Source organism: Xenopus laevis, chromosome 1L, assembly GCF_017654675.1.
Source record: "Xenopus laevis strain J_2021 chromosome 1L, Xenopus_laevis_v10.1, whole genome shotgun sequence".
Classification (NCBI taxonomy): Eukaryota; Metazoa; Chordata; class Amphibia; order Anura; family Pipidae; genus Xenopus; species Xenopus laevis.
Window position 1 is genome coordinate 130,134,154 of NC_054371.1, and position 27,871 is coordinate 130,162,024.

The 27,871-nt window shown below is 37.9% G+C and overlaps 1 pseudogene; it reads left to right on the forward strand.

Moving 5' to 3' along the window:
- The first annotated feature begins 2,820 nt into the window (after positions 1 to 2,820).
- LOC108713877 lies at positions 2,821 to 13,450 on the forward strand (annotated as a pseudogene).
- Positions 13,451 to 27,871: the final 14,421 nt, after the last annotated feature.

Below are 27,871 nucleotides of genomic sequence, written 5' to 3' on the forward strand. Positions count from 1 at the left end.
AAAACATCAGGTCAGTGCCCTCCAACCCTCATGCGACAGAACCCCATGACTAGCACAGTCCAGACAAGCGGCCAGTTCTGCGTGGGTAAATCTGGTAAATTTGACCATGCACAATTGCTCATATAGCCTAATGCCTAAACAAAAAATCTCACTTGTCATACAGTACTTTGAGGTACGTAAGCCACCTTTTAAAAATATTTTTGAAAAACTACAACAGAAAACCCTCTCTCCTTGGCATCCAAATTAAAACGTACGGTTGACTCTTGTGTGACTGGGTGAAAGTGTTAAAGACATTCCAGCTGCCACCAAACAACTCCCAAAATCCAAGGTTGGAGGGAGTTGTTCACAACCAAGAGTCAAGGCTCAAACACCTTAAAAATGCCTTTGCACTCTTTACTTCTCCCTTAGGGGCAAATTCACTAACCTCTAAAAATTCGCCAGCGACGGCTTTGCTCACAGCACAAGTCACTGCCATGTGTCGCCAAGGACAAGAAGCAGAAGGATAAAAGGGGCAAGGAAGGATACCACCAACTAACATGAATGGGAACCTGTTGTGGCACCCCTAGGGTTGGCACTTGGCCTGTATTTTACCATACAAAGAGGAGTCTATCATGCTTTTTATTAATATTTATAAGTCTATGCCAGTTAATACCAGCTCCATACCCCACCCCCGGTGTCATTTTCAATGAATATTAGACCTCAGATTAATGGGCACCTCCTATTAAACAATCCACATGCTTCTTAGAAGGTATCTGATATTGTGCTGGTACTAAGCAGTCACATCTGTTCCATAACACTTTGTTCTCACAGTGACTTTTAATATGGGTAGGCTTATCAACTTTTCTTGAAAAAAAAAATATTTATCTTTTTTCCCTATTAATAACATGGGGATCAACCCTTTATGGACAATGACCCTTTACTGGCCAGGCATATCAGTCAACTGCAGCTTTTCAGATCTCCTTTACCAAGACCTTACTGGTGGCCTGCTTTTAGGATAGACTTGAAGTCTTCTTTGTACCAGGTTACATTTTTTCAAACTGTTGCATATGGTAACATTAATTTTTCTCTTTCTTCAGAATGGTCCAGGTTTTTCCAACCTGAAGGGAATCATATCATCGCAAGAGACTCTACAATGGGTAGGTACAGATATTTATTCTTATTACTATTGAGTCTGATTATTTTTCTCTAAGTGATAAATATGAAAACTTGCATGAAAAAAAAAGAATGGAGTTTTGCCGAAACTCATAATGGTCACGGTTAAATCAAAGGATTTAACTTCGAGGGTCAAGTATCAAGGGTTAATTAACCCTCGATATGTCGACCATTAGTAAATGTGCCCCTAAATGTACATTCATATTTTTTTTTCCGATAATTTGCAACGACCCTGAGCTTGTGCAGTGTGACTGACATCCAGGTTGGGGCGCTCCTGTGACAACTTTGAAGTTCTAAATCATTACTACTAAAAAGATGCTGAACCTTTAAGCTCATGCATTAAAGGGGACCCGTCACCCAAAAAAATATTCCAAATCCTATTTATCACGTTAGTCAAGCAAAATGAACTTTATTTACACTGTATAAATGATTTGACTTTTGTTTCCTTCAGTCTGAGATGTGCTAATTCTAGCAAGTAGGCAGGAGCCATTTTGTGGACACTGTTATTAAGACAAGCCTTGCATCATCTCAGAATCTCTTTTTTTGTACCACAATGATATCCATCCCCATGCCCTGGCTACACAATTAAATGGTTAAGAGAATGGTGAGGAATGTGAGGAGAGCAGTGACATCTAGGAAGTGCTGAATGGAAAGTGAAAGTAACTGCCTGCCCCACCTCTATGCCTAAGGCATAGAGGAGGGGCAGACAATATCTGATTGACAGCTGAGGTTTTTAAATGAGTTTACAACAATTATTTGGATTTCATGTTTATCTTAAAAAGGACTTTTATCATACATTTTTTTTTGTCTGGGTGACAGGTCCACTTTAAGTTCAATATATACACTATGGTATTTCTAACTATATTGATTTTAGTTCTCCTTTAAAGATTGGCATACTTGAAGTGATATAATCTGATAAACTGGTGGATACCACATTGAAGAAACACTGTCTATGTATCCTGTCTATAATGATGTAATGGTTTTTGGCTGTCAATTAGTGGTCAACTGGTTGTCAAAACAGCATTATTTATTGCAGTTTAAAGTGTTTAATGCTTTTCTGTTTTCAGAAAATAAAAAAATTGAAATAGAGAGTGGTGAAGAAGTTTTTAAACTGATCACAAAGTAGCAGTGTTTGTAGTGAACTCTGCGCTTTTACAAGTAATCAACAAAGACCTGGAACAGTTGAAGAGCACCCCTGGTATTCAGCCCCAGTGTCATTGCTTCTGTGAGCAGAGAGATGTTACGACCTTTGGACTTCAAGATGCATTATGGGAGTCAAATGTAAGTGTCTAGGCATTATTTAAGCACATCTCCACCTTCTCGGCATACTGACACGTTTAACAAGTTTTCTGCCCTATTGAGATAATAGTAAAGTCAGAGGTGAACAATCAGGTAACAAACTATTCACAGACTCCTTAGGCATGTTCCGCTTTGTCATCCCCCCCCCCCCCTTTGCCCTTCATTCCTAAGCTATGGAGCAGACTTCTAGATTTTACAGACTTTTTTCTGGCTTTTTGATGCTCTAACGCTGTTTTTGTATATTGCACATAGTGGACATATTCAGAATTCTATTCTTTCAGTTAGTATGTAGTATCAGGTCAACATGTAATGGCCATGCCCATCTGTGTTTCAATTGTGTTGGCCATTTGTTGTGTTTCAGGAAAACTTTTTTCAAGTGGCAGAGAAAATGGGATTTCAGTGGCAGAAGTATGAGGGAAGAGATCCAAGACTTGAAGGGATGGAGGACCTGTCAGGAACAAAAATCCCTCTTCAAAATGGCATCTCATACTGTCCACTTGGTTGTGTTCTATGAAAGAAGTAGCAACTACCTCTGGCATGGGCCTCTAAGGCTAAAGCGAAAGATGGACAGAAAGTTTTGTGCCTTTCCGGAAACTTCAGTTTGGTCAATATGCAGGGGCTTATAATAGGTAGTGTGAAAGGCTATGATTTTGTTCATATAGTGCGTATACTTCAACATTGATTTTAAGTTATAATAGGTATAGAATATCCTTTTATTTGCTGTAACATACTGAATACATGATCTTTTCTAGATTTCATATCCTGAATTAGAAGAATAAGTACAATTCTTTACAATTCAGACTGCATAATAAATTCCCATCTACAGGGATTGAGCTCTCGGGGTATTTTAGTAAAATCAGCAGTCCACTGATATTCCCTCTTTATAAACAAACCTCTCCCTTCCTCCAGCTGCAACCTGTTAAGGTGCCAATATAGAGCTGATCCGATAACTTGGCCCTGGGGCCAACAATGTGATCACTAATTGCTGGTAAAACAGCTTGATCTAATTTTAATTTCTAATTTGTTCAGTGCAATATATTCCTGGAGCCTTTGCATCATTCACCCCACATACATTTTTAGAAAGGGGATGGATTGCCCAATATTGTTGTTAATCGGAACCTCTACATACAATAATGTAGCACTTGGATGACTTTTTGTTCTTACCCTATTTTAGACAAGAGCTGATCCTTATTACTACTGATCAATTAAAGATGTGGATTCCAAAGGAACCATCAGCGTTTTTGAGAAAGAAACTGCACTCAAGGTTTCTCGAATGTCGGTATAAAGAAGCTCAGTCATTTTTCCAGGTTTGCAAATCAATCTTCCTATACATTATGTAATAGGTTAGGTATGTCATTTCAGAAAATTAGGGATGTGGACTACTGATTAGTTGCACAGTGTGAAGCAGTTCACTGCCATTCCTGATGTTCTTGATTTGTCCTTGACCTGTTTTGTTAAAAACCCAAATAGAAATCACATTGCCAAAAATCTGGACTGGATGAAAATAAAGTTGCTTGAAATCTTCAGAGACACTTCCCATTTTTCTATAAAGCTTGGAAGCTTTATACTTGGCAAATATACTTTAGTATGAAAGTCAAAGTTTTTATTGGGATGCATGGGAATCCTATTTTAGGATTTGGCCGAATCCTAAATCCTTTGTGATTTGGTTAAATACTTGAAACAGGCAGGAAAGAGAAACAAGCACACTGTTAAAAAATGTTTTACTTACTTGTTTGTGTAACGAAAAGTCACGTGATTTTTTTTTAAATTCAGTTCAGCCAGGCACTTGAATTTGGCCCAATTGAATCCTGCTGAAAAAGGCCGAATCCTGAACCAAATCCTGGATTCCATGCATCCCTAGTTATTTATTTAAATCACTGAAAATAAAAAAACAATTTTTTAATAAATCAGCCCCTTAATGCATACTAGGAACAGATGCTTATTAATTGAATGGGAACAGCAAGGTCAAATGCTTTTGCCAATCACACTGTTATTGAACCAGAATTCCCAGGTTGTGGTTTCCAACCTGAGAATAATTCAGTATCAGGTTAATATTCTTTGTCTACCACTAGGTGGAACAAGAACTCTGGTAGAAATTGGTCCTTGAATATGTGCAGTACAGCTTAAAGGAACCGTAACATCAACAATTTTAAGTGTTCTAAAGTAATGAAAATATCATGTACTGTTGCCCTGCACTGGTAAAACTGATCTGTTTGCTTCAGAAACACTACTATAGTTCATATAAACAAGCTGCTGTGTAGCAATGGCGGAAAAGGCTATATGGCACAAGTTAATTAGTGGATAACAGATAACATTACATTTTACAGAGCTTATCTGCTATCTGCTGTGTAACCAGAGCCTTTTCAGCATTGCTACACAGCATCTTATTTATATAAACAATAGTAATGTTTCTGAAGCAAACACCAGTGCATGGCAACACTGCATTATATTTTTATTACTTTAAAACACTTTGTTTTATGTTACTGTTCTTTTAAAGGAGAAGGAAACCCACTGGGTACAAAAATCCCTCCCCCCTCCCTCCTGGCCTTCCTGTCCCCCAGGGCAAATGCCCCTAACTTGTTACTCACCCCTCTGCGCAGGTCCTGTCCATGGAGTTCACAGGCGCCATCTTCTCCCGAGTGGTTTCTTCATGGATTAATCAGCATCTTCTGGCGCATGCGCAGTAGGAGCATTTACCGGTACAATTCTACTGTGCATGCACAGAAAGTCACGAAGATTTCTGATTTCACTTCGTAGATCCGGCGGTAGATCTGTGCCGGTAAATTCTCCTACTGTGCATGCGCCAGAAGATGCCGAAGAAGACCGCTCGGGAGAAGATGGTAACAAGTTAGGAGCATTTGCCTGGGGGGACAGGTAGGCCAGGGGGGAGGAGGGAGGGGGGAAACACAGGGGAGGGATTTTTGCACCCAGGGGTTTCCTTCTCCTTTAAGGAAGATAAACAGTTGTTGTACTGGTGAAATATACTGCCTTGGTATATGCACAGGAGCTCTTTTAAACAACATTTCTTGTTTGAATATTTCTAACTCATTTTATACTGACTTATAACCAAGAAACGAGCAGTTTCTGTTGTTACTGTTCATGTAACCTTTAATCTGCAGCAATTACTCTGCATCTGGGTGTGTTTTAGTGTGTGAACTTGCTTGGTTTTTCTGGTATTTTGCCCTTTTCCTGTTAAAGGTATACTGTCATGGGGGAAATTTTTTTTCCAAAATGAATCAGTTAATAGTGCTGCTCCAGCAGAATTCTGCACTGAAATCCTTTTCTCAAAAGAGCAAACAGATTTTTTTATATTCAATTTTGAAATCTGACATGGGGCTAGACATTTTGTCAATTTCCCAGCTGCCCCATGTCATGTGACTTGTGCTGTGATAAACTTCAATCACTCTTTACTGCTGTACTGCAAGTTGGAGTGATATCACCCCCCTCCCTTTTCCCCCCCAGCAGCCAAACAAAAGAACAATGGGAAGGTAACCAGATAACAGCTCCCTAACACAAGATAACAGCTGCCTGGTAGATCTAAGAACAACACTCAATAGTAAAAACCCATGTCCCACTGAGACACATTCAGTTACATTGAGAAGGAAAAACAGCAGCCTGCCAGAAAGCATTTCTCTCCTGAAGTGCAGGCACAAGTCACATGACATGGGGCAGCTGGGAAATTAACAAAATGTCTAGCCCCATGTCAGATTTCAAAATTGAATATAAAAAAATCTGTTTGCTCTTTTGAGAAATGGATTGCAGTGCAGAATTCTACTGGAGAAGCACTATTAACTGATTCATTTTGAAAAAATTTTTTTTTCCCATGACAGTATCCCTTTAAGTGGCATTCTGTTTATTTGAATTACCTTCATTAAAGGGATTTTTTTTTTCAGATAGAAAGAAACTCCTTATATGGTTAAAGTGATATTAATTTGCAGCTAGCTTTCATACTTTTTTTATTTACATTTTTTGTATTCTTTTCATTGAGCTTTCACCATGAAAAACTAATTCCAGGGTGCCTGGTTTGCATCATGAAACTACAGAGGAAATCGATATATATTCATTTTATTCCACTTACGTTGCTGCATCTGACACAACAGAAATTAATTTGTGCCAGTTTGTAAGTTTAGTTGTGTCGTCAAATAATTTTTTTTACCTATTAGCTGTATCCCGATGACTACGCGTTTGATGCAATAGAATTTAGAATGCATGCAAAGCGGCTGTTACACTTGGCAGCATTAACCATGGGCAATATCGGCGTCACCTTCTGGCTAAGCAGCGGGACTTGCTTAGGTAATGTATCACATGCTTTCCCATCTGTTTCTTTCCACATCCATACAATTTAGAGTTATATGTAATCTGACACATCATGCCTCATACATAATAAAATTAACAAGACCACAATGTGATTTTTTTTTTTTGCTTTGTTCCCAAAGCTTCGCTGAGAGTATTATTTGCTTTTATAACTTGTTTATTCATTTTCATAAATAAGCCAGTTACAGAGACAAAACATGAGAAATATTCCTAAAGCTGGGGGTTATGTTATAAAAGACACTACATTTGCCCAGGAGCAGTAACCCATAGCAACCAATCAGCAGGTAGCATTTACTGGTCACCTGTTTAAAAGCAAACTTCTTATTGGTTGTTATGGATTACTGCTCCTGGGCAAACTTAGTGCCTTTTATTACAAATGGGGGTTAGTTACTTATTTTGCAGTTTCAGACGTACCTAAACACTATTGGCAAGCCTTATTGCATTCCATATGCCTCTTGTTGTGCTTTAATCCATTTCCTTACAAGAAGTCAAAATTCAGGAGTGACCTAGCAGTCCAGGTTCTTGTCATTACTTATTTGGGTTTTTTCTTCCACTGGAAGGTTACCCTGTTTAAATTGCCATTTGTTCATCACACCCCACATTACATAGTTAGTTACATAGTTACATAGTTAAATTGGGTTGGAAAAAGACAAAGTCCATCAAGTTCAACCCCTCCAAATGAAAACCCAGCATCCATACACACACCCCTCCCTACTTTTAATTAAAATTCTATATACCCATACCTCTACTAACTATAGAGCTTAGTATCACAATAGCCTTTGATATTATGTCTGTCCAAAAAATCATCCAAGCCATTCTTAAAGGCATTAACTGAATCAGCCATCACAACATCACCCGGCAGTGCATTCCACAACCTCACTGTCCTCACTGTGAAGAACCCTCTACGTTGCTTCAAATGAAAGTTCTTTTCTTCTAGTCTGAAGGGGTGGCCTCTGGTACGGTGATCCACTTTATGGGTAAAAAGGTCCCCTGCCATTTGTCTATAATGTCCTCTAATGTACTTGTAAAGTGTAATCATGTCCCCTCACATTGATCTCTGAACTTCATAGAATGTGAGTGCTTGCTATAAAATGCTCATAGGGCCATTTTCACTAGCCTATATTCATTTAAAAAATGCTTACAAAACATTTTGGACCTTACCTAATCCCTTACCGAATCAGGAAGTGACAGCTTGATTAGGGATTTGCTCCGAAATGGTGCTGTGACCATGGTACTGTTTTTATAATTAAGGTTATACCATGGTCCTATTTTTTTTTAATTGAAGGGCAAAATATTATCCCCAACCAAAGGTGTTGGCTAATAGATCCTCACTCTGGTTAGGGGGTAGCAGTAGTTTTTATTTTTTTTTAATTGCCACCCGCCAGCGCAAGGCCAATAGCTCCCAGTACTAGCGGCCATGTTGGACGACACGCATGCTCATAATGAGCAAATGCTGCGACTTGCTCATTATGTGCGTGACGTCAAAAGCACATTGTATAAGTTGTATTATGTACAAGATGGCCACATGCACCTGGAGCTCCCTCCCTGTCCTAGCACTGGCGGGGGGCAATTTTTAAAAAAGAAACTACTGTTACCCCCAAACGGAATACGGGCTCTATTCGCCTGCACGTTAGTTTGGGGATAATATTTATGGCCAACAGGTTGCCTTTAAAGGACAAGGAAAGTTAAACTAGAGAAGTAGCTAGGAATGTTGTACATTATGTTTTGGGCTTCTGTACCAACCCAAGGCAACCACAGCCCATTAGCAGTAAAGGTCTGTGTTTCCAAAGATGCCCCAGTAGCTCCCCATCTTCTTTTCTGCTGATTCACTGCACATGCTCCATGATGCTGTCACTTACTGAGCTTAGGGACTGACTCACAATATACAGTACACATAGAATAGAAATGTCACAGTATAATGCTGTTTTGAAATTAATATGGATAATTACTACATGGCAGCACAGAAACCAGTGCAACTAGCATCAGAATTTAATAATCAGCCTTGTAGCATCAGCTTATATTACAGACCAACCTCATTTTCTGCTTGATAATTTGTGACAACCCCTAAGCTTAGCTTCTCAACAGCTGCTCAGAGCCCACTGAGCATGTGAGTGTCACAGACACTTTCCAAGATGGTGACCCCCTGTGACAAGTTTGAAGTCCTGGATCATTGCTGCTATTGACAAGCTAAACTTTAAACTGGTGCAACAAAATCATTATATACAACATGACATTTTTTAACCCTATTCATTTTTACGGTTTAGTTCTCCTTTAAGGTTATTTTAGGAAGAAGGGATTTCTGCTATTCTAATCAATGTAGAATACTAGTCCTCAACAAAAATAGATGTTTATAGAAGCAGATTACTTAGCTAAATCGATAAAAACTATGCACACAGGTAAAACAAATTGTCAAAAATGATAATACAAGGTACCTTTCCCTGAAATGTGAAGTGCAGGGTTTGTTATTCAGAATGATGAGAAAGGCACACAAGGCAATTTCAGGCATACTGAGCTTTTAGTTAAAGGAAAACTATACCCCCCAAACAATGTAGGTCTCTATAAAAAGATATTGCATAAAACAGCTCATATGTAAAACCCTGCTTCATGTAAATAAACCATTTTCATAATAATATACTTTTCTAGTAGTATGTGCCATGGGGTAATCATAAATAGAAAACTGCCATTTTAAAAAATAAGGGCCACCCCCTGGGATCATACGATTCGCTGTGCACACAAACATACCAAACAAACTTTACTTGTTAGGTCACATGAGCCAATTAACAGACAGAGTTGTGTCTTTTGCTTCCACACTTTTTCCTGTTACAGTTAGAGTTGCAGTATTTCTGATCAGGTGATCTCTGAGACAGCACAGAGACCATCACGAAATGGTGTTTCAAGGCAAGAGATGTAAATGGGCAAGATTTACTTAAATATATATTCCAGTTTGGTAAGATTCTTTAATATGCCACTTAATATGAAATAAACTATCTGTTGCTTAAGTGTTCATTTTGGGGGTATAGTTTTCCTTTTAGTATTCCTTATGCTGTTTTCAGTTTGTTCTAATGTTTAGTAATGAGGATTGATGTTTGTGGACTTTCACATAGTGTTTTTTCGCAAGGAAAAAACTTTGCTTGCTTAACCAAAATCACACAGGGTACCATTTCTCTGAAGAGCCTAGTCCTAGCTGGTGATCACTACAAACCCGGTTGCTCTCAGATGAATATGTGTCATTGATATGTACTCATTTAGCCTTTTCATTTGTATTCATATAACAGCATTAGTACTGAAAATGTACAGTTGCTTGATATTTAACTAAATCTGTTTTCTATCTATTAGGCTGGTTCAGGCAGTGTAATATTATACCTTACAATAAAGATGTGGATATAGGGATATTTATACAAACCTAAAATAATCCCAGCTTTTCACAAGGCCGGGCTCCAACTAACAAACAAATTTGGCAAGGTTTGTAATTTCTTCTTGGTTTTGATATCCTTGAATCTTGTCTTGGGACAGACTTACTGCTCAGTTGCAGAGATGCAAAGATGTATTTGAGATCTACCAAAATACTTGTTTTCTGGATCTTTTCATAGCTTCAAAGATGAAGAAACGTGCACTGTTTGATGCTACCTATAGTTCCCCAGCTTGCTCTCTATTGAGGTATACACCTCACCTTCCAAATGCAAGTTTTGTATTGAAAGTTTCCAGATGTTTTAATGCAAGTTTGGTATTGAAAGTAGTGTCGCCTTATATTGTGGTTTACACTCTGCACCCTCCTCCAATTAAATTAAATAGGCACTGTAGCTATCGATTCAGTGGCAGATGGTTTCTCTGAGCAGTAAGTTAAAGGTAGCAAACTACTTCTCTGTGAAGGACATGCTAATCCATGGACCTGCTGACTGTGGCAAAGACGTATCCATTTACGGTAAGTCAAGGCCTCAATCTTACTATAATATTCTCTATTAGAAAAGAGTTGGCTGACCTTCCAATTATTAAATACCTGTAAACTCCTGATAGCTAGGAACTGAAAAAAAGAATATTCCAAATATCCACCAAATACAACAAGAAGTAACTAATATGAAAAAGCTGTGCCAAGAGGTCTGAAAAAAGAATAATACAGGAAGCATATAAAGGTTGGCTATCTAAGACCAAAACATAAAGCCTACATTGTCTAGGACTATCTTTAGTAGTAACTACCCTGGGAGGTGTAAAATCTTAATTTTTTTTGTGTGTGGGGGGGGGTTTAGATTTATTTTTGAGATCTTTCTCCCTAGAGAAGTATATGAAGATACAATGTATATATTTGTTGGAAAAACACAATAAATAAAGATAAAAAAAAATAAAAGAGTCTGCTTTTTGATCTCCTGTCCTAAAGTATGCTCCTATATGCTTCTATCTTATCCCTGGTTTGCAGGTGGAAGACAGTCTGGAGCTGTCTTTTATTGAGAAACACAATGGGAAACTTGACATTTTTTTCTTTTATGAAGAAGAAAATTATATGTGGAATGGAGGAACTCAAGCTAAAAGTGGCAAGAAATTTAAATTGAAAATGATTTTTGTTTTTGTTCACAGTGTAGCATTGAATAAAAGCAGGTACAAATTAATGCTTTTTGGAGGAATTTTATGGTGTAAATTATTGATGTTCTCAATTTTTAATATATTAGGTGGTGATTTTAAAAAGTGAAAAAATGGATAAATAAAACGGAAACCTGCACAGAACTTGTTTTTACAGCCTTTAACTATTATCTTAAAATGGCCAATACTGTTAAAGATCCATAACAGAAGTAGCCATAGAGGGAACTTTGAGCTGACAGTAGGATCAGTATATATTGCTGGCACTTGGAAGTATCTCTTTGACTCCAAGCCAGATTTGAAATGAATTGATGGAGAATGCTAGAAAAACAACATTTGAAATTGTCCATTTGTGGCCCTAAAAGGATTTAACAGTATTTTTTCAGTTTCAGAGCTAAAGTTTTTCTTTCCATATAATGAACTGAGTGACAACAGTTCCACCTGCTGGGCAGTTCATGTAACTGTACAGTCAAAGCAATATTTTGACTTAAATTTTTTCTCCTTCTAGATTTAAGGCCTCTTGCTTTGAGGCAGATTTATCAAGGGTCAAATAGTAAATTCAAATGTAAGATGTTAATAGCCTTCCTGACATTTGAGGGGGTTTTTTTCATAGAAAAACTCGACTTGTACGAATCGAATACGATTCGAATTTTCGGGTCGGAACAATTAGATCGAATATTAGTCATTCAAATTTTTCTTGAATAACTTCCCAGTTGAAATGGGAATATATTTGAATTAACAAAAATTCACATGAATTCGAAATTTGACATTTGATAAATGGACCTCTCTTTATGTCCCCAATATATAAATCTTTATTTGCTGCACATTAACTGGAAATAGGGGTTCTAACAGCTAAAATAATTTCTCTACACAAAAGCTTTACACACCTCTGTTTTTTGGTATTTATTTATGACATGGGGCAACTTGGCATCAATATCATATCCCTGAGCATCTGGAGAATAATCAAATGAGATGACTGATTGGTTGCTATCTGTTATTGCGCGGGTGCAGATTTTTCAGTTGGTAATAAATTTGCCCCAGTGCTTTTATTTGAAGACAATGTTATTATAAAGCAAAGTGTTACCTAGGAGTACTCTGATTAAAATTCAAGTGTGGAAAAGTCTAATTATTGTTTCCTATTGCTTAATAAATTTGACTGAAGTAAAACAGAACAGAATTTAAACAAATGTTTTGTATGTAATATTTAATATTTATTTTTGTTATTCAGATATCTGTTTCCTAAATTTACACTTTGTTGGACTGAATTTGAAGAGCTAAAAGTGCAAGTGCCCTGTGAAGCGAAAGAATATGTGGAAGCTAATTATGGGAAAAATTGGGATGTTCCTGTGAAAGATTGGGACTGGAAGAACTCTCCACCCAACGTGCAGCCCAATGGCATGTGGCCTGTCGATGAGTTTGCTGAAGTTATGCAGATATACTGAAGAATACACGGAACATGTACAACAGTGGGGAACCATACAGGGCTAGTAGTGACGTGTGGGTCGAGAAAAACTCAGCCAGCATCCACCTTCCCCCTCCATTTATAAACGCACCCACAGATGACATCACAAGCAGGGCAGGGCAGGTGCAAGCCAAAAAACAGGAAGTCGGCAGTCTAAAATTGCGGGCAGGGAGAGCAGGCAGAAGAGCACAACCCGAACCTGCCCTTGACCTGCAAGAGGAGCAGCGAAGTCAGCCTGAACCCGCCCAAACCTGAGTACCACGGGTACTGCACCTTAAATATTTGCTAGTTCCGTTGCTAGTGTATTGTGGTATCAAATGCAAGCAAAGTGTTTATATTTTGAAAAATATTTTTGAACTGAAGATTGTTATTTAAGTGGGTTGGATTTTGACCACTTGCACATTAACGTAACTGGAGGGAGGCGGGCCCTGGTGTGAGATGTGCAGCCGTGCCCCCCGTCCCCCTCCGCACAAGATTATTTGCTCCGAAATCGACCGCTGTGGCTGGAAATCGGCAGTGCGCAAGCTGCCGGGGGGCCCTGGCCCAATCGCACCCCCTGCTCCCCCGGTAGTTCCGCCACTGCACTTGCAACTGACAATGCAAGTTACTTGTTTCATGTAATCCCTCTCTCTGAGATAACATACATTGTTTTAAAGATAACATAACTTTCTAATAAAAAGTACCATGTTTAGGTATTACTTCTAATTATATTTTTATGTATATAAGGAATTTCAAACAGTGTTGCTAGTAAATCTAGACTATTTTTACAGGGGGATGAAAAAAGTGAAGAACTGACAGGTACCATTCACAAATGCATATGTGTACAGGAATTAGGATGAAATGAAGGATATGAAGATGAGGCATAATTGTATTATGAGTCTATAATAGTCCCTTGGAGTTCTGCAACTGGTCCCTGCTGTATGGTATGGTTAGAACCAGGTCCTGGACTTTAGTCTTATTCAAAAGGAAACAAAATAATGATACCAGTAAATTAAATATAATGTAATCTCTCCTACCGCACACCTGTAGTTCACCAATCCTGCAACTGGTGGTGCGTTTCTTCCGTTGACCCGGCCGGGTCCCTTAGCAACGTATGTGTCAGATCCGCACACACTCTGGTTAATGCAGTTGGGGATTATCCCCTTTTATTTAGCCACCAAACATTCAACGTTTCGGGGGGGGGACACCCTCCCTTCATCAGGATGATGAAGGGAGGGTATCCCCGACTGCATTAACCAGAGTGTGTGCGGATCCGTTTTCTATACACATATCGGTAAATTAAATCCCATGAATACAGGTATGGGATCTGTTATCTAGAATCCTCAGGACCTGGGCTTTTCCGGGTAAAGAAATCTTTTTGTTATTCGCATCACCATATCTTAAGTGTACTAAAAATCATTTAAACATTAATTAAACCCAATGGGGTTGTTTTGCCTTCAGTAAGTATTAATTACATCTTAGCTGGGATGAAGTACAAGCTACTGTTTTATTATTACAGAGAATAAGGAAATCGTTTTTTAAAATGTGAATTATTTGATTAAAATTCAGTCTATGAGAGGTTTGATGGATCCATTCCCAATATCTTGGGCAATCCTAGGGTTTCAGGCAACAGGTTGGGAACATCTGATATATATTAAATTATTTGATCAAAATCGAGTCTATGGGAGATGACCTTCCCGTAATTCAGTGCTTTCCGGGTAACTGCTCCAATACCTGTATAATAAGGGTAATAAAAGTTTTACCAGAAAAAGAGATTTGTATAAATATAAGCTAATTTGATTAGTTCTCATGGGTTACTGTCTGGGATAAATTTTCCCAGTGTTTAGAAATGAGCCCCAGTGTTATTTAATCAGTCGAAAATGTGATTGCCTCGTCTTTACGGAGACCAATCTCCCCGAATGCCTTACCTCTGTCTTGCGCCGGCTAAAATCAAAAATCGCCTGCGGCATGGCATACGCGTCACTTGGTATTCCGAAGTCGATTTTTCATTTTAGCCGGCGCAAGACAGAGGTAAGGCATTCTGGGAGATTGATCACCGTAAAGACGATGCGATTAGTCGCCAGGCCAGACTAAATCTCCCCAAATCGCCCAGTGTGACCTTACCCTTAAGATGGCCATAGTTGCAACAATCCGATCGTACAAATAGTGGATTTGTACGATTTTTGGACCATGTGTGGAGAGTCCCGACATTTTTCGTCCGGCGGAGATCGGTCGTTTGTTCGATCAGACAGGTTAGAAAATTTCGCCTGCCGATAATATCTCTGTGTGTATTGCCGATCGTACGATTTTCAGAGGGAGACTCAGACTCTGAAAATCACTAGCTTTGTCAGACATAACTATCGTACGATTGCTGTCAGGGGCAGGACATTGGCTGATCTGTTCTTTTACTACTTTATTTGATTGAAATGGTAAGACTTTGATCTGAATGGTTAGTGGAGGGTCGGGAGATGGGGAAGTCCGATCGTACGTTAATTTGTAGGATCAGATCTTTGCGTCTATGGCCAGCTTTAAGCTACACTTCTCTGGTACATGTATTTGAGTTTCCTATGTCTGTCATTATTATCTACCTCACACTGTGTTCTGTAATTCTATCCTGTCTATTTATTAGAGCTGTAATTCACAGCAGAAAGGGTTTTTTTTAAAAAAAATAAAGGCTTAGTACACAATAAATATTCCTGCAGAGTTGTGCTCTGCTATGCTGGCATATTTTTAATGTATCTGCAAAGAATATGGGAAAATATATGACACTGATTGCTCCTTGTAATGCTGAACTTAAAGAATGCCATATTGGGCTGTTTATTATTGGCTACACCCTCAGTCATTCCACACCTCATTGGTCAGTATTAATTTCTGCCCGTTAAAGGGGTTGTTAAACAAACTTTTAATATGATGTAGATGGTGATATTATGATACAATTTGCAATTGGTTTTCATTTTTTCTTATTTGTGGTTTTTGAGTTATTTAGCTTTTTATTCAGCAGCTCTCTAGATTTCTGCAATCTGGTTGTTAGGTTCCAAATGACCCTAGTAACCATGCACTGATTTGAATAAAAGAATAGAATAGGAGATGACCTGAAAAGAAATTTGAGTAATTTGGGCAGAATCTGCCATTCTATAACATACATAGGGGCAGATTTATCAAGTTGTTTTTTGTAGAATTAGTCTGTTTTCGATTGAATTTAAATCGTACAAATTGAAGTAATAGCGCATTCGATCAAATTCAATTCAGAGTTTTACCAAAAAGGTTTTTTTCCCAAAAAGATTTTTCAAACCACTAATTGGTTCCAATTAGGTTCTAGGAGGTCCCCCATAGGCTAAAATAGCAATTTCGCAGGTTTTAGACGGCAAATTGTCGAAGTCGAATTTTTAAAGAGACCTTACATGATAAATTTAGAAATTCAAATTTTTTAAATTTGAATTTTCACTTCGACCTTTGATAAATCTGCCCCTAAAAGTTAACTGAAAGGTGAACCACCTCTTTAAGGGCAATGGTTCTAGTTGTTGCTCAGCATTTTGTCCTAGCTATAAAACGCCCTGCCTAGACAATACTGACAGTTGTTTTTGCTAAAACACCCAAATCCTGTAATCACGAATTTTGACACCACAATGCATACTCACATGCATACTCAAACTGAAATCTGTTCAGTGTGCCTGTACCTGGGCCAATAGAGTGTGCAAGCCCACGATAGGGCTGACCAAGTGGAGGGGCTGATGGCCTACATTTATTCACAAGCTAAGAATCAGCCCCATGTCCAATTAGTCTTAATGCGTTCACTAAAGGTTTACATCTTTGTCCTTTCTGTACCTGGCAATAGAGTGTTCATTCTGGTGATGATGCTACAGTTCCTATGAATGCAGAGATGTCAAAATATATATGTATAAGTAATTAGCTTTAATACATTTATTTACTAAAGTACAATTGTGCTTAAAGGAAATTTGCCTTGTACAGGTGTAGGATCCATTATCCGGAAACCCATTATCTAGCAAGTTCCTAATTACGGGAAGGCAATAATAATAATAATTTACATTTTTAAAAATTATTTCCTTTTTCTCTGTAATAATAAAACAGTACTTTCCACTTGATTCCAACTAAGATATAATTAAAGTGGACCTGTCACCCAGGCACAGAAATCTGTATAATAAAAGTCCTTTTCAAAGTAAACATGAAATCCTATTTCTATTTTTTATTAAAGCATTCATAGCTGTTGTAAACTCATTTGAAAATCGCAGCTGTCAATCAAATATTGTCTGCCCCTCCTCTATGCCTTAGGCATAGAGGAAGGGCAAGCAGTTACTTTCACTTTCCATTCAGCACTTCCTAGATGCCACTGCTCTCCCCACATTCCCCCATTCTCTTCACCATTTAATTGTGTAGCCAGGGCATGGGGATGGACATCAGGTCCCCCATTCTGGTGCACAAACAAGATTCTGAGATGATACAAGGCTTGTCTTAATAACAGTGTCCACAAAATGGCTCCTGCCTGCTTGCTATAATTATGAATTCCCAGACAGAAGGAAACAAGATTCAAATAATTTATATAGTGTACTTAAAGTTCATTTTGCTTGACTGATGTGATAAAATATTTTTTTTGTATTACGGATCCCCTTTAACCTTGTATGAAACACTGGTTCCAAGTATGCCTTATTCGCACCTGCGGCTCTGCCTTTATTTTTCATTTGTTTTTTAACAGGATTCGGTTCGGGATTCGCCCTTTTTCAGCAGGATTCGGCCGAATCCTTGTGCCTGGCGGAACCGAATCTGAATCCTAATTTGCATATGTAAATTAGGGGCGGGTAGGGAAATCACATGACTTTTCATCACAAAAGAAGAATTTTTTCCACTTTTTCCTTCCTTGCCCCTAATTTGCATATGCAAATTAGGATTTGGATTCAGTTTGGTATTCGGCCGAATCTTTCACCAAGGATTTGGCCGAATCTTTCACCAAGGATTTGGCCGAATCCCAAATAGGGGATTTGGTGCATCCCTACTTGCAATGAGAACCGTGTCCAAACATTATTTTTTAAGTGTTAAATTAAAATTAATATGAAATTGGCTAAACATAAACTGCTTACAAATTCACAAAACAAGTATATTAATGATATCTAAAGGCCTTATAATTTCTTTTCAGAATTATTTTTTTTCTGCTAGCTGTGCTCAGTGATATGTAAGCTACTGCGTACAGACTGCTGCCATTTATTTATGACTGCTTTCTTTCCTGACCCCTGTTAGTGATTGAATGGTTGTGTAATTACTACTAAGGAGGGTCCCTGTTCTTTTGAGGTACTGCAGTGTGCTCTTATTTCTCCTGTTACGGCAGGACAATAACGTGACCTTTTGGCAGAAGCCACACCAATAAATCTTTAATGGTCTGGACGATATAGTAATAGACATAGCAGGTGTGTTTTTACTGGTGTCTGTTAAATGCATAGCAACCATTCTACTAATTGCTTTACCCTTTGGCCTATTTTAAAATGTTCAAAAAAGATTATTATCCGTATCTTGCACAAGTGGAACCTGTAAATCTCCCTCAAACTGCAGATGATAAAGGCAATAGGCAATTTGGTGGTTGCCAGAAATTAATTTGAATAGACAGCATGACTTTTTGTAAATCTCACTTTCTAGTGCCCAATGTTATGTTTTCAAACTAGAGATTAGCACAAGGTCATCTTAATGTCCACCAAAAATGGAATAAAAGGATCTTATCTCAATTAAAAAGCTTCCTCCTTCTATAAACTTAGCGGGCATAATAGTTAGACTATGGCAATATAGATACAATAGTAAAATGGCACCTTTTTCACTAGAATCATGGTTGTGAGCAATATCAGCAGTTGTTTCAAGTCCATAATGTAACTAAAAATACTCCAATGGGGTTATGTAATAAATGGCACTAAGTTTGCCATGGGGCAGTAACCCATAGCAACCAATCAGCAGGTAGAATTTACTAGTCACCTGTTTTAATGCAAGCATTGTATTGGTTGCCATGGGTTACTGCTGCTGGGCAAACTTAGGAAGGCATCTAATATTGGTCGCTAATACAAAAATCGTTTGCACTGCATTTGCAGTGTGAATAAATGGTCAAAAACTTTTTGCCTTTGTGAACACTTTGCCCCTCATACAACAGTCGGATATTGATTGCAAATTTTATAGTTCACGAACATTCACGGTGTATGTAATAAAATTTCGCAATCACAAACCGGGTTTTGCAACAAAATATTTAACGAAACTTGAGCAGGTGTAAGGTTCGCATTGCACAAATAAGATTCGCAGTTCAATAAAAGTTTGAGATTTTGAAAGTATAACTCTAAGGGCAGAGACACAAACTCAGATTCGGGGGGGGGGGAATAGTTTCCCAGTGACAAAACTCATCTTCTTCTGGACGACTAATCTCCTGAACTGTCTCCCGTCGGCTTGAATGTAAATCGCCGGTGGGATGGCAATCGGTGCGCTTCATTTTGTGACGTCTGAAGTTGCTTCACGAGGAAACTTTGTGCAAAACAAAGCGCTCCAAGTGCAGTCCCGCTGGCGAATAAGATTCTAGCTGGTGGCAGGCAGTTTGGGAGATTAGTCGCCCCGAAGAAGAGGAGATTTGTCGCTGGGCGACTAATCTCCCCGAACCTGAGTGTGTTATGTTTTTAACTTGTATTACTTATTGAGTGTACTTGTTTGGAAATGTTATAGTAAAAAATGCAGTAATTGTATATAGAAACTGATGATACACAAAGAGTCATAGCAAGAACTGCAGCTGCCTTATAATAAAAATGGCACAAATTTGCTACAGTGAATAATATGGGAAACAGTATTTTATCCTTTGCATATTTCACTGCAGTTTCCTCTTCCCCCTTCCATTCAGTGAAATAGAAAATGCCTAGTATTATACACTGTAGCATCTTTGTGCCATTTTTATTATAACACAGCTGCAGTTCTTGCTATGGCTTTGGTTTTAACTAGGCATTTTAAAAAAAAATATTGAAGCATGTTTTTTGCTTTATTTCACATAACATTTTGCTATTGCCCAATTACAGATTTAAAACACAATGCTTACCTTCCTAAGTTTACCATTTCAGTGTCAAAGCGACCAGTACTGAATCTCCATTCATGTTAGTGTATACCAATTTACAGTAATATTTTTATTCTTCATATAAACAATTATGCATGCCTATATATTTTACTAGAACATAGAGCATACTGCCATACCATAAGTCTACTAAAAAAATAATTTTGCCTCAAATAAGGATTAATGATATCTTAGTTGAGATCAAGTACACGGCTTTGTTTTATTATTATAGAGAAAAAAAAGGAAATTATTTTTAAACATTTTAATTATTTTATAAAAATGGAACCTGTGGGAGATGGCCTTCTGGTAATTTGGAGCTGTAGTTATATACTTTTGCCCTGAAATGAAATTGATATTTTTATTATGTTAAGATAAATAAGAACTAATGCAGAATGGTGATCCAGAAGCAAAGTGAAAGGTATCCTTCAGTTTATTTACAGCTCTGCATCTTAATTATTCTGTGTGGGCAACTGTGATGCAGAATCTAATGGCCACTTCTTTACCCCCCCCCCCCCATTGACTTATAGCAGCAAATTAACAATGTAAAGAATGGTCATTATTCATTAAACTTGCATTCAGCAGAGCATTATTCATGAGACAATCAGTGGGAGACAGGGATGAAATGGAGTGATAGTGTTAAGCCTTTTGACAGTATTTTATTTTACGTAGGTGCTTAACAAATAATCTCCCAGTAAAAGAAATCAGGCTTATCAGCCTCACGCAGATTGCTTCAATTTCTTATCTCCGTAGAGCAGTTTGCTGAAGTGATCTCAGTTTTATGCAGGGGAAAGAAGAATCAAAGGCTTAAAATAAACCGTACCCCTCCTTTTTTTCCTCTCTTATCAGGAAGAATAGCCTGGTGCAGCTTCTACCCAGAGTCATTTCTAAACCTCGAACAGTAAATAACATGTAGCTTCTTGCACGAAGAGATGATTTTTAAAAATGTTCTTTCAAATAAAAGAACAATGTAAAAGTGTTTAAAAATTTTTAAATCTCCCCATTTGCATGTAGTTCCAATTAGAAATGTGCCTAAGTAGCATTAGAAGCGTTTGAAAGAGCAAACATTTGCTTTGGCTTGCTCACATTATTGAAGATATTAGTTTCCTGGGCTTCTGGCAACATCCATCTGTGACTTGGATGAGATTTATAGTGAGAAACGTAACTGCTGTTTGTATCTCTTTCAAACAAGAAAATTGGACTTCTGTGATTGGTGATACCCAGCCTCCATATTCACACACTCTCAAAAAAGCCACTAAGACTGGAGACAAAAAAATAATGAAATGAAAAGTAACATTTGTCTCTCAGTCTCAGCCCTAAAATTTATGGTTGAACAAAGGCTAAATTACAGGGGTCTTCCTACTTTAGAACTGCTAGGGGTAGACAAAGAAAAGCCACGTGCATAGGGTACAGGGGTGGTGGAGAGCACTAGGCAACTATGTCTTCTACCTGCCTAACACCAGTTTCTGTCCTTTTGTTATTGAAGGGGGCAGGAGTGGTGACGCATGAGTGAAGCGGGGAGGAGGAAGATGCTGATGAAGACCAGGGGGTGTTGCCAATAATAAGCGGGAGCAACAGTGGTGCGGATATCTATTGGTCCATCTGGGTATTTTCCTTTTCTTCATGTCTTTCCCTTCCGCAGTGACTCATAGCTTAGCCGGGTAAAGCATGGCGTAGACAAGCTTTTCATCCCGCAACTTCTTCTTTACCTCATTAAAATTTGGCCCGCTGTCGTAGGACCTCAAGGGAGTAGTCCGGATAAATGGCAACATTCACATTCTCAAATGGTAGCTGGCCTTTAGTGCGTGCCATGGCAATAATTTTATCTCTGTCCCTTGCATTTAACACTCTGGCAATGAGAGGCCTGGCTGGGGCCCCCGGAGGTGGAGCACACATGGGGACCCGGTGAGCCCTTTCTATTGAAAACGTGGTAGTGAGGGAGTCTACCCCAAACATATTAATTAGCCATTTCTGCACAACGTTCTCAGAAAATAAAATAGAATTGAGACCACAGTTCTAGAAGCACTGACTTCTCCTCCTTTGTGGGGTCCCGCAGTTAGTAAAACAATCAGCTAGACAATACGGGACTTCTCCACCTTTCTACCAATTTCCTTTTCCTACCTTTTCTTGGAATCAGAGATATTTATAACTGCACTTTAAGTAATTTAAATGTGAATCGATCACAATTGGTGGCACTTACCATCCTTATTGGTGTTTTAGCTGGTTGTCAGTAATTTATTAATTAATGTTAAATGAATTGTTTATGAGTTAGAAATTACCAAATACACACAATATTTAAAATTAATTGTGTCTTAGTTTTACCCTATTTAATGTTAATTTATTGAGGTCAAGCACTAGCACTTTGTGGGATAAATTATTAAGGGGGGAACTCATAGATACAGGATCACGTGACCTAATGGTTTAACTGAAAACAAATCACAAAGTGATAATATATATCCTTTTGTAATTTTTCTGATTAAGAAGACTGGGATACTTTTCTTCTTTTCTCCTATACAAAACTCTTGCATTATGTCATATGGATGGCATGAAGCAGATTATGTGATGACATTGGTGCGGATGTGCAAACATCACCAGGCCACGCAGGATCAGATGACCATACACCCATAGACATTGTTATAAATAGGTTCACAATCAATAGAACACTTGTATTTTGATGGCTGCTACCTGCATCTGGGTTAAAATTCTGACTAGCCGCAGGTGGATTGCTTACCATCACATTATCAAAAAGTAACCACCACTGGAAATCCAGTTCATCAATCACTCAGGATGATCCATGGTTCTTCTAATTCAGGGGTACCCAAAAGGTAGATCGGGATCTACCAGTAGATCTTTAGCTGGTGATCAGTAGATTTTAAGACATTGTCAACAAACAGCTTGTCTAAATCACTCTCCTATTTCATGCTTTTCATTCAAATATTTATTATGTTAAGGTAACATAAATAGTTGTTAAATATAGCATTATAAAGTCTCTTCATTTATATATATATATATATATATATATATATATATATATATATATATATATATATATATATATATATATATATATATATATATATATATATAATATTTAAGTAATATTTTCCATGGAACAGAATGCTAACAATGCTTTTATGGATGTAGATCATAATAGAAAATATCGCTAAAAGTAGACCTGAAGTAAAGTATGGGCACTCCTGTTCTAATTCATATCAATCAGTCATATTAGCTTATATTCCCAATATATTTATATATTAAAAGAGTAGAATCTGTATATATTGCAAACCTTTATAAGAAACATACACATCATGTTTCCCGACATTTTTCGTCCGGCAGTCGTTTGGTCGATCGGACAGGTTAGAAAATTTCTGTTGGCTGCGGGTAATATCTCTGCGTGTATTGCCGATCGTATGATTTTCAGTGGGAGACTGTCACTAGCTTTGTCTATCGTACGATTGCTGTCAGGGGCAGAACATCGGTTGATCTGTTCTTTAACTACTTTATTTGGTCGGAATGGTAATGTTCTGAAATTGGAAATCTGCCCGTGTATGGCCATCTTAAGCTGGCCATAGACACAAAAATTTGATCATACGAATCTCCATTTCGCACAATTTTTGGGCCGTGTGTGGAGTGTCCCGACATTTTTATGTCATGGTAATCAGACGTTCAGGTTATCGGCTACCGATAACCTGAACGTTTACTGTATATATGTATACTGTATAAGCCTAGAAGGGTGCAATCACCCACAGTAATTAGGTTTCCACCCTTAAATGAAATTCATAACAGAATTCCGAAGTTAGTACTGCTTTAACATGTAACTTTTATTATGACTAGATAACATATAGGAACAAAATGTGTGGTTTAATAAAAACAATACTTAATATATAATCATAAAACTTAGTAATAGAAGTCCCAGACCTTAAATAAATTTAGTCAAATGTCTATCTCCAGTTTTATAATCACTAGACGATTGGTCAAAAAATGTATAGACATGTCCCATATCCTTTAATTATGGAGCCATGTTGATAACCACACAGAATTAAACCACAATATGGTTACAATAAACAAGCGAGCCTCCCACAATTAAAGATAATATGGCACAGGTTCCCAAGTTCATAGTAGGCATGAAGCAAGCACTATAAGTTTCTAGACACTGTTCAGTTGCACAGGTTCAGCGAGCCGCACTGTAATTGTAAGGAGACCCCTCCTATGTCCAGTCAGTTGCCAAATCAGGTCTATATGGAAAGGAAAATTATCAGTTTGGCATAGCATCAACAATGTGCCAGCCATCCGCTAGCTATGTGTGATGTCTGATAGAGGAGTGATAGAGCAAAATAATGACTCTAAGAATGTTATTGGATTTAGAGACTTGATACAGTACAATATACCTATATGTTATACATGTTTTTTGAGTGTCAGGTAATAAGAATGTATGAAGTTCAAGACTGTTCTAATCTATTGATGAATACTAGGGAACAAGAAGTCATCCATGCTGGCCTTGGATCTGTCCATTTGGGAGGATCCTGTGGAGCCACTGGAGAATAAGCACAAAAATAATTGTTTGTACACTTGTAGTGTGCTGTGTCCTTTGGAAAACATCTTTTTTGTGGTTTCAAAGTATTGACTTAATAAATGTGAGATAATGTTTTGATATTTATAAGTCCAGAGTATGGAATGGAAAGATGTGCAGGTCTATTTTATACATTTTCCTGGGTATATGAGTAATGCACATTGTTCAGGGCTTTCTTTGTCTATATGAATATGTTATATACGGGTGTCAGTGAAGGAGAACGAGAACTCTGTGAGACTCTAATGAATGAATGTATGTACAGTATACAGTACGTGAATATACCTTAGTCCCTTTGGAAACTTAGGTGTGCATGCAGTGACCCTAAATGATAGTAGTAACTGGCCAGGCTTTAATTTCTAGGCCTTATTGAGACTAATCCAAACAGATCAATTACTCCCTATACACACAATGCAGGAAGCCTCTGAATTCCAACCCTGCCTGCTTCCCGGGGAGATCCCAGTAGAGTAGGAGACAGCAAACTTGCAGGTGCAGTTTTTCCGCAGGGCTGTGAGAGCAATGAATACTAAGGTTTAGAGCTCAAGCACACTGAGCCTTTTTAGCGGCCACTAGATAATCCCCATATAATCTGATTATGTAAATTCCTACTTCACTATCCATCTCTCCGCCTATATACCACTATGTTCCTAATTTACAGAAAACAGGAAAAAGTGGAAGAAATCCAACTAAAGAACTTTTGCACAGAATAACACATCCACAACAGGGGGGCACAAATAGGAGGTGGATCCAGTTACATCTGCACCCTGCTAGTTTATAAAATATGGTATAAATTACACGACAATATCTTGCTCTGTATGTTGCATCATATGAAGCTAATGCTCTTTTGTTATTGTGTCACTGTGAATCAATGTCATATAAAGGTACTTATATATAAAGCATCTATATTCTGAACCCCCCGCTTTCATATTGACAGTTTTGTCTGGCACACATTTAGCTAGGACTAAGGAACAGAAACCATTTATTAAAAAAGAGATCACTTTAGGTAAAGCAAACCTTGGCATGACAAAAGTACATCATACTGTCAATATAAAACAGTAAGGGGGTTATTTACTAAAATCCAAATTTATCTCATAATTTTAATATGAAAAGCTCGACCAAACGGCCATTGATTTATACAGAACCTCCGCAGGTCTGAGATTGCGGATTATCGGATTCAGGCTTTTTGCAGCATCGGGGTATAATAAATCTCGAAAAATGTAAAGTTTTTTTTCCACAAAAAAACCTCGACCAGAAAAGGTTGAGTTTAATAAATAACCCCCTATATGTAAGTGTTTAAATGATGGATGAAAATTTGTTTTAAGTGATTATATGTATAGACAGTGTAACAGTTATCCAGTTTCAATAACATACCCTAGGACATTATGTTCACACTGTATTAATACTGAAGCTCTAACAGTCAATTCAATGGTGAAGGACATAGGGGCAAATTCACTAGAGCGCGAATCGGCTAACGCTAGCGCAAATTCAACAGCGTGACGTCCCAAAAAACACTGGTGTCATTTCCTTTTTTAAGGGTGATAGGCTGAAAAAGTAATCGTAATTTTTTTTGGGGGTACCCTCCTTCCCCCCAACATTTCCTAACATATGGCACCTAAACTATACAGTGGGCACATGTATAGGGCAAAATAACAACTCTATTTTATTTTATGAAGTTTTCCCAGCTTGTGTAGTGTAATGTATTTGCTGCTACATATACGTCCATTGTACTTTAACTTGGTGCTGTATGCTAATTAGTCATCGCTTCACTTTGCTTGAAGAATTAACGCTAGCGCAACTTCACTACCTTTCGCCTCCCTGAGCGCAACTTCGGATTTTAGTGAATTAGCGGCGCCCTGGCGAAACTTCGCCTGGTGAAGTGCGTGAAGCCTGCGCTAGCGCAACTCCGCAGGTTAGTGAATTTGCCCCAGTCTCTTCATGCTGTACATTGAAATGTGAAACTAATTTAAGGACAGAAGTTCAAAATGGACAATCCTTAAAGATCCCCAGCAGATCAAACTTAAACAAACATTCTACTGACTCAGAAGACATTTTGACAAACTGATGTATTCATTTGCTTAAAAAATGTGTCATTTTGGCATAATGTGAATGTTCACCTGTAGGCTCCTGGAATTGACCAAAAATCTGAGAAAATCTGTTCACTAAGGGGCCGAGTAACTAATGTTTGCAATTCTTTTCCCATGCTGAGTAAAATGAAAAAATGAAAAAACTGGCAACAGGTCAAACAAGCTGTTATTGGAACATTTGTTTATTCGCCTCTTACTATTGAGGACACACACGGTCAGATTTGGGGAGATTAGTCGGCGGCGACAAATCTCCTCTTCTTTGGGGCAACTAATCTCCTAAACTGCCTTCCCCTGCCTTCCTGCAGGCTAGAATGAAAATTGCCGGCGGATGGCAATCGGATCGTTTTTTTTTTCTGAAGTCATCCGAAGGTTCCTCGTGAGGCAACTTCGGGCGACTTTGGAAAACGAAGCGCTCAGAGTGCCGTCCCGCCGACTATTTTCATTCTAGTATGCTATTTAGTATGTTATAGAGTTTAATTGGTCTTCATTATTTCTTTTTTTATAGTTTTTTAATTATTTACCTACTTCTTCTGACTATTTCCAGCTTTCAAATGGGGGTCAAGGTCCCCATTTAAAAACAAATACTCCATAAGCCTACACATTTGTTATTGCTAATTTTTATTGCTCGTCTTTCTATTCAGGCCTCTTTTTCATATTCAGGTCTCTTATTCAAGCGTTACTAAGTTTTACCTAACGACTCAAGTTGTTGTGCCAATATCATAAAGAAGTCTTACATTTGATCTCCCCGGCTAGCTCTCTACTAAAAACACGTCTCTTTGTACACTGTATTAAATCATTAGCATGAGGGCTGTTTTTTTTACTGTGTATTTTGAGAGCATAACAAAACATTATGTACATAGGAGAAAATATATGTTCATCTATGAAATATTCACCACTGACATATGCCAAAAATATATATATATATTGGCAGATTTATTATGCTTCAATATTATTTACAGATCAGAGTATCATTGCCAAAATCCAAACTTCTGGGAATCTTTAAAGAATGCACAGTTGGCAATTTTGTAAATCTGCCCCAAAGTTTTCATTTTTACAGCACTTAAAAAACACATAAATGTATACTATGAATGATTTACTGGGTTAGAATAACCAACCAAGTGTAGGTTATTATCCTTCAAACAAATTTCATTGACGTTATTGGAAGTTGACGGCCTTCAAACAGTTCCAGATAAGTAAAAAACAAATACATTAGCACTATCTTCCATCATGAGTTAATACAGCCTTTATCTAAAAACCTATTATCCAGAAAACTTGTCTCCCATAGACTCCATTTTAAACAAATAATTCAAATTTTTACAAATGATTTCCTTTTCTCTGTACAAATAAAGCAGTACATTGTACTTGAAGGTAAC